This window comes from Pseudophryne corroboree, chromosome 2 (assembly GCF_028390025.1).
Source record: "Pseudophryne corroboree isolate aPseCor3 chromosome 2, aPseCor3.hap2, whole genome shotgun sequence".
NCBI lineage: Eukaryota > Metazoa > Chordata > Amphibia > Anura > Myobatrachidae > Pseudophryne > Pseudophryne corroboree.
Window position 1 is genome coordinate 277858298 of NC_086445.1, and position 8396 is coordinate 277866693.

An 8396-nucleotide genomic window follows, 5' to 3' on the forward strand; every position below is an offset into this window, starting at 1 on the left:
CTAACCATTCGTAATTGTAATTTCTGCCGTGAAAATGCATTTGCGGCCGCGAAAAAATACAATTCGTAAAAAATTCTTTAAAAAAAACGCGCCAGCTTTTGAAAAGCGTGTTTACATGTGTACTCAATTATCCATTACTCACACCTGAATGTTTGGCCCTATAAAAGTGTTCCAGGCACATTTTGAATTTCTCTCACTCTGAAATGGCGGCTGTGGTGTGTGCCAATGAATTTATGTTTGCTGTGGGATACCTTAGACTGCTCCATGAGGCTTCCAGGAATCAGGCCCAGGTAAGTGAACATGGTCAGCAGGTTGTCCAGGTGCCGCGGAGGCTGCGCCAGCCTCGTTTTTTTAGAGGTCGTTTAAACTTAAACGCATTGTCCGATGATAGGGTCATACATATGTTCCGCCTAAATAGAACCAACATTTTCCACCTGTATGACCTTGTCAAACTGGGCATAGACCTTGAGACAGCACGCTCTCGCTCTGTCTCAGGCCTACACAAACTCCTGGCTGTGTTACACTTTATGGCTACTGGGAGCTTCCAGGCTGTGGCAGGCGACGTGATTGGTATCTCACAGCCCACCTTTTCAAGATATTTGAATCAGGTGAGTCTAAAAATACATAGGCGGTTATGTCTAAGTGTTGCTTCTGTAAGTACAAACAACACAGTATTGTATAGAATACCTAACATGACACTCACCTTAGCTTGTTTAATGTCCACTCAGGTTTTGGATGTCTTGGATCCACATATTAATGCCTCAATCTGCTTCCCTACCGAGGAGTCGGAGTGGCGTGCTGTCAGGGTAGCTTTCTATGAGCTTGCTGGCATGCCCAATGTGCTGGGGGCCATAGATTGCACACACGTTCAGCTGAGATCACCTAGGGGCCGCCAATACATATATACGAATAGACATCTGGCCCAATCAACTAATGTCCAGGTGGTCTGTGATGCAAACTTTAAAATTATGAGTGTTGTTGCAGGTTACCCTGGTGGCTGCCATGACTCCTTCATCCTCAGTCAGTCATCGCTCTTCGATAAATTTGAGGCCGGACAAATGCCTGATGGCTGGCTGTTGGGTATGTATAAAATGTTTTGTGTGTATGTCTTTTAACCACAAACTCTAGTTTTGACTAGGGGAATGAATAATCTAACACATGTAGTAATGTTGACTATATCTGTTTTTCAGGTGATGGGGGTTACGGCTGCTACTCTTGGCTCCTTACTCCATTGTCCCAACCTGATTCTCCTGCTGAACACAGTTACAATCATGCACATAAGGCTACGCGGAATGTGATAGAAAGATGTTTTGGTGTGCTGAAGTCACGGTTTCGGTGTCTGGATAAATCTGCAGGCCTTTTGTTGTATAGTCCCTCAAAGGTGACTAGAATTGTGTTCTGCTGCTGTTTTCTCCATAATCTGTGTTTAAGTCAACATCTGGCACATGATGAGGGAGAAAGCAGTCAGCAAGCAGAGGAGTTAGAACCATCTGGTGACAGTGTGAGTACATATGTAGGGAGGCAGGTACGGCAAGAAGTGATCCAGCGGTATTTTTCTGGTAAGTTTTTGTCGGATGTAATTATCCTTGACTAAACACTTTGCAATACTTTCAATTGTGTGTTTTGTTACTTACTGTTTGTTGTTTATAGTGGTGTGTACATTGTACTTAGTTTATGTTATAAATACATTTTCAGTCATTACCCATGAAAAACATACATACATACATAGCAGCTTCTACAATGTTTGAGACGGACACAGGAAGTTGTGTGTTTGTCAAATCAAAATTTTTATTGCGTAAATCTAATTTGTCAAAAGTCTTATTTTTTCCGCTTGTGTGTGCTGGGTGCTGTGCTTTGTGCTGGCTCACTGGCACGTGCTCGGGAGGAACGCCGAACAGGGGAGGTTACTGGCGTTTGGATAGGGGTCGTGGTTCCAGAGCTGGAGGTCACTTGTTGAGCTGCCATCAATGTTATGTTGTTGCTCAAATTATTTATGCTAGCATTAAGTTGTGTGTTGGTTGCAGTGTGGCTGGCTACAATCCGGGATAAAGACTCATTCACAACCTGGTTGTGCTGAATGAGTTGTACGAGTGCCTGCTGATGGCGCTGTTGCTCATCAATGATGCGCGTTAAATGAGCCAGCATTTGGTTGTTGTCTGCCCGTATTTGCTCCATCGATGTTGCGATTCGGCCTACTTGGACAATCAGTCTGCCCGAGTTGCGACTAATGCGCGGTAGATGATGGGGCAGACTGGCAAGGTGTTGGGTATGTGCGGTCAGGCTGGCATTGCTTTGTGCCTGTTGGCTTGTCCAACTGGCCCAAAAGTCATCTGGTATTTGTGGCTGGGGTGGAGCTTGTGCCAGTTGTGGACTCATGGAGGCTTGGGGGATATCCTGCAGCTGTATTGGCTGGCTCGGGTCAACAGGTGTTAGTTGCAGTGTGAAGGTTGCCTGTTGGTCTTGTCCCTGCTGGTCCACGTCGGCCATCAAGCTGGGCTCTGTATGGGGTGTCCAACATGCAATGTTTATTTTTCTTAAAATATATTTGCTAGTTCTACACATTACTACATTCATAATACTCCATTTCTCAAGTTTTTAGAGTTGTTTTTCTAAACATATAATTTGTTTTTTCTCCAAAAACATATATACCATCACAGGCGTGCACATAGACAGACTTGCGTAATCCTCACCTAACTACCTCCCCTCCACAGCATTACAGTGTTATGTCACCTCCCCTGTCCACGATATAGACTGCTTACCTGGATAGTCCAGAGGAGCGGAGCAAGTAAGCAGTCTACATACCGGACAGGGGAGATGTGTGAACACTATAATGTTGTGGAGGGTGTTTTTTTTTTTTTGTTTTTGTTTTTTAATTATTTTTATGTGCACGTGTGTGGCCAATATTTTAACAAATGTATGTTCGATTTTAAAAATGATGTTGGCGATATCAACCACTAAGACATAGAAAAATTAAGCATTTGCACCTTTAACAATTGAAGACGTAACATCACATTGCTTGTTATGGCAAACATGTAATCTCAACTCCAACTCACAACATAGTAACTGTACTGTGTAGATTATTTGCTATGTGTTTAGTTTCTGTTTTGACTCACCAGATAACTGAGGTGATCGGGGCTCATCACTCTGTGGACTCGCCAATAGTGCCAGTGGTGGCTGGGGTGACACTGCAGAAATGCGCCGCCTGGGTGGGGAAGATGGATCCGCAGATTCCGTGCCAAGACGCCGTGTCTTACTTGGCCTCCTGGGTAAGTGCCCCGAGCCCTGTGATGGGCGCCTTACAGGAGGTCGGCTTACAGAAGCAGAACCTATGAGAATATATAAACATTAATATTTTGTACTTCTATGTGTTTGCAGAATATGTGACTACAGTGAAGTCTTACCTGCAATCCCAGCATCATCCTGAGTTGTCTGAGGCCTGTCTGGCCGGCTGGTCTGTCGGACTGTAGAAAAAGTGGAGCAAACATTATTACCATGCTTTGTGTAAAAATTATAACTGCAAAGCCTTAGTGTACTGTAACCATATATTAGGTATTCTAATTTAAACTAATTTCTGCTTAAGATCTTCGTGCTTCCTTAATTTGTGGTGTATATCAAAATGTACATGGTGTTGCACCAAATAAATCAGTTACATTTGAGAATTATGTGTCAGATATTGCATAGATTGAATACTTGCAAATTTAACCACAATGAAATTTTGAATTTGTAGGAACCTTTTTTTTGAAGTAAATAAATAAAATATTTAAAAATGCTATTAGATACAACATCGATGTCCAAGCAATATCGCAAAATTATTATTGCAAATACACATACCAGCAGGCATTGCACCTGTTTTTGTGCAAAATTAAATAAAAAATACAGCCAAGGCAAGATGGAAAATGCAATTTCTAAACACAAACACACCTTAAGGGTGCATAGGCCTGCAATATCTGACCAACAATTTTTGCATCCTTTAACCTTAAAAAAAAAAAAAAAAAACATTTAGAGGACATTTTAAAATAAATTTAACAAATCCAACTCACCATCCTGCGTGGGTCGGTCCGCATCCCGGACATGAGTTGCAGACACCACTTCTGCAGGAATCAATGCCCGCACAGGCTCCTCCCACTCCCGATAGGTTGCTCGGAAAGGGGGGCCACCTCCGGTTTTGCGGGCTGATTTTGCCTCTTTGGCCATCTTGGCCTTGACACGCCGCTTTATGTCATAGAACCTCTTGCGACACGTGTCCTCAGTCCGCCTCACCACACCCTCACTATTGACGGCAACTATTACTTGCCCCCACAGGACAGACTTCCTGCGGGAGGACACCTTGCCAGCATCCTGACCAAACAATTGGCGATGGTGCTTCATCAGCTCACGCACCAACGCCATGTTTTCAGCATAGCTGAACTTAATATTCCTGCCAGTCTTGGTAGTGGTGCGTGGCTGCGGAGCCACAACACCATCACTATCACTGGAGAATGCAGCAACAGGCACCCCCTCCTCCTCCTCCTCACTAACCTCCTCCCTCTCACTAACCCCCTCCACCTCACTAACAGCCTCCACCTCACTACCAGCCTCCACCTCACTAACCTCCGCCACCACACTGACCTCTGAGTCTGACATGAGGACAAACGACAAAAAACACTGAAAAATAAATACACAAAACACACTCCTCCACTACTACTACTACTACACACAACACAGCCAACACACACGCTCACTCACTCACTCACAAACAATGACAAAAGACTCAAAAAAAAAAACAAGGACAAAAAAGTTGACAAACTGAGAAAAAACAATACTACAAATATGACAAGACTACTTACACACACAGTACAGCACTCAACAATCACAAAACTCCTCCCCAAATCCTCCAAAAACTCCACCAAACTCACCAACTCCAAATACACCTTCCTCTCTCCTCTCCACTAGCTAAACCCACGAGGTGCGGTGTGTTTGGGGCGGTTTTATAGTACTGTGCACAGACACTCCTCCTTCACGAATACAACCAATCACGGACGCGTGACAAAAACGAAACTTAGGACTAAAAACGCGGCCGCAATATCAAAATCACTGCCGTAACAGACATGTGACGCAGTCGTAAAAAAACCCACAAACACGGCCGCGAAACAACAAAATCGGCCGCATTCTACAGCAGAAAACCACGAATGACATCGACATCGGAACAAAAGAAAAACACGAATACGACAGCTTAGTAAATTAGTCGTAATCAATTCAAAAAGTTGCAATTTTACACTGTCGATGTCAGTCGTGATTGAACTTGGACCTGAAACTGGAAAATACGAATCTTAGTAAATTTACCCCTATGTCTGATTGGTTGCCGCTTAGCCCCGCTGGGAGTGCACACAGACGCTCTCATTCTAGTGAATGGGGCGCGTGTGTGTCCACGCCCCTTTTCTGGAGCGCGTGTGCTTAGTTACAACCTTTATTTTTCCATACCCCCACTTCAACCAATGGTTGTGTGTATTTTAATACAGAATGATGTACACTTGTATGTTATAATATTAATTATATTTGTAAGAGCATAGACTAAGAAGTAGGAGGAGTCGGGAATAGTAAGGGGAGGAGTCAGATGCTGACACCGAGGTGGGCCTGTGTGCTACAAAAATGCCAGGGCCATACATACATACATACATATTAAAATGATGTATGTATGTATGTATTTGTATAACAGGGTTAATTTTTAATTGGCCCATTTGTGAGCATATCTCTCTCTCATGCACCCCTAAGCTCATTTACCTTTAATCTGGATCAGCTGCTATTTAGGTGTGTTGGTAACTGTCTCACTTTGAAAGCCAGTAGTCTGTTGGCAGGTGAGCTGTAAACCAGGTAAGCACACTTGTGTAGTTGTGTTATTTGTGTTGGTGACTGTCTTTCCTTTTAAAAGCCATAAGTGTGGCAGGTAAGCTTTAAACCAGATAAGCACATTTTCCTCTATGACACAGCAGTAGCCAGGTTTCTGTAAAATCTATGTGAAAGTTTGTGATAGAGTAGGACTTGCGGTGAAATGGGGTCCCGTGGAGTGGGCCGCAAGCTTACATGCATTGTACAATTCATAAACCAAAACCCCATTGTTTATTTAGATGTATATTAAAGCATTAAGGTGAATGAAGCTGCTTAGGAGAGTGCTGGGTTTTCTGTTTGGTATATATATATATATATATATATATATATAAAAACACGCACGCATATATACTGTTACACACATAGATACAGTCACACACTTATACACATACAGTCACACACACATACAGTCACACACTTATACACATATATACATTTGTCACACAGTCATAAACATATACACCTACCACAATCAATCACACACTTATACACATATTATACATATAATGTGCTCCTCTCCTCCCACCTATCTTACACTATTACACACTGACTGGGTGGGCTGTGGGCACACTGTCTATTGCTGCTCCTACTGCCTTCTCCCATCCCTCTTCTCACAGTTGTGTTTATGCTCACTTCGTGATTAGGACCTGGAAGTCACATAACGGGAGGGCAGGAGAGAACTTCCGTCCCTTATAGCACCTAAATGTTTTCTCCGTTCTCCGTTCGTTCCAGGTTATTATTTTTTTTCTATGCACCATTGGACCCTCACGGACTCAGTGTCTCGCTCCGCTCCGCTTTGCTCGCCACAAGTTACTAGACAAAATAATTTGTGACATGGACCCAGGGGCTTATGGGAAAGGTCCTCTCCACGAAGGGAAACTAGATGCTACCCTCCTCTCACATGCCATGCTGTCTGCACAGTGCACTTAAACTGAAAGCAGTGCAGTGTAGCCCCGCCCCCCGACTCGGATTCCACCCCTCTCCCTCTTCTGTCTTTGTAATTTATGCAGCTTGCAGTGCACTTTGCACTGCAGCTGCACACTGAACTGTGGGGCCCCTGGCAGCAGGGGGGGCCCAGGGTAATGTACCCCCTGTGCCGCCCCCTTAGTCCGACTCTGGTTCAGATCTGATCAGTGAGGTGTGGTGAGGTCAATGGTTGGGGAGGCACTGGCTAGTATCAGAGCCAGATTTACACACACATATGTGATTTGGTGATGCGTTTGACTTTAAAAATGGATAAAATAATGTAAAGATATGAATAATACAAAGATGATATTTATAAGTTGCAAATATCTTTGAATTCTAATCATTTTATAGTAAAAAATCTGCCGTATATTGGAGTATGACAGTTGAGGCTCTGCCTTCCCTGCCTACCCTGACAGTGTGAGAGGTGCGGCTGCTGTGCGTGTGGCGGTGCCTGCTGCCGTGCAGGTGTAGACTCGGTACTCACCAGGCGCCGCTCGCTCTCACCTTCAGGTACCGGAACCCTCAACGGACCTGGAAATCTTCACTCGGATCCGGACACGGCGATTCCCTCTCGGAGCTGACCGACGACCTAGCTGAGGAGAGAAGGGTTTACATCAAAGGGGTATCGACCCTTCTTCCGGTGGAACAGGGGATACCCCAGGGGTGGCTGCGACCTTCACCGGCTGGGTGAATGGTCATCACCGGCACAAAGCCTCAGCTACCCAGCTTTCACACACTCGCGCTTTCGCACGTAGTGTGATGAAAGGGATTCTCACGTCCGTGAGCAATCCTAACTCCGGCGCTCGGGGACAAACAAGGGACAGACGTACACGGATGCTACTCACCGTCACGAGTCTTGCACTCCGATCTTCTCCACTTACAGGTCCCTGTAAGGAGGCAAAGAGAAACAGCCGTGCAGGGCCTAACTCTGACCTAGTGTCACACCCTATACTATCTACAACAGCGGAGCCCTCAAACTAGCTCTGTGGGTGTGGTGCAACACAACTATGCACAACTTACACAACACATACACTTTGCCCTGCACGGTAACAACATATAACACACTATCGGAGTTACAACATAAAACGGTGCTGTCCCTTTATCTACCCGACCCAGAACACCCAGTAGTGGGGACCGCACAGCTCACCCACCTACCGTACTCTCAGGGTGGCCTGAGCCTAGCGCCCAGTACCACCTTTACTCACCTCAGGGAAACGCTGCTTCGCTGGGCCTAGCGCCCCCTAACTGCCCACAGGCCGGAGGCCTGACTTTGCCCACGGGCCTAGCGCCCGCCTAACTTGCCGCCCGTTGGGTGACCTGGGCCTTGTGCCCAGGGTCACCTTTCATATCCCTAATTGGCCACAAATCCACTAGGGCCTAGCGCCCTCTAATGTCCCCACAGGCCTAGTGCCTGAACGTGCCCCTCGGGCCTAATGCCCGCCTAACTGTGCCCACAGGCCGGTGGCCTGACTATCCTCATGGGCCTAGTGCCCAACATGTGCCCCCCAGGCCTAGTGCCTGCCTATCTGGTGCCGCAGAGGTTGGGTGGCTTGGGCCTAATGCCC

General features: G+C 45.6%; 1 long non-coding RNA gene across 1 annotated transcript; it reads right to left on the bottom strand.

The window, feature by feature from the left end:
- Positions 1-1813: 1813 nt before the first annotated feature.
- Positions 1814-3616, bottom strand: LOC135050723 (uncharacterized). The gene is made up of 3 exons (XR_010241767.1): positions 3402-3616; positions 3114-3326; positions 1814-2498 (listed from the first exon to the last, which is right to left on the bottom strand). It is a non-coding gene; the product is annotated as an uncharacterized LOC135050723 (long non-coding RNA).
- Between the last annotated feature and the right edge of the window lie 4780 nt (positions 3617-8396).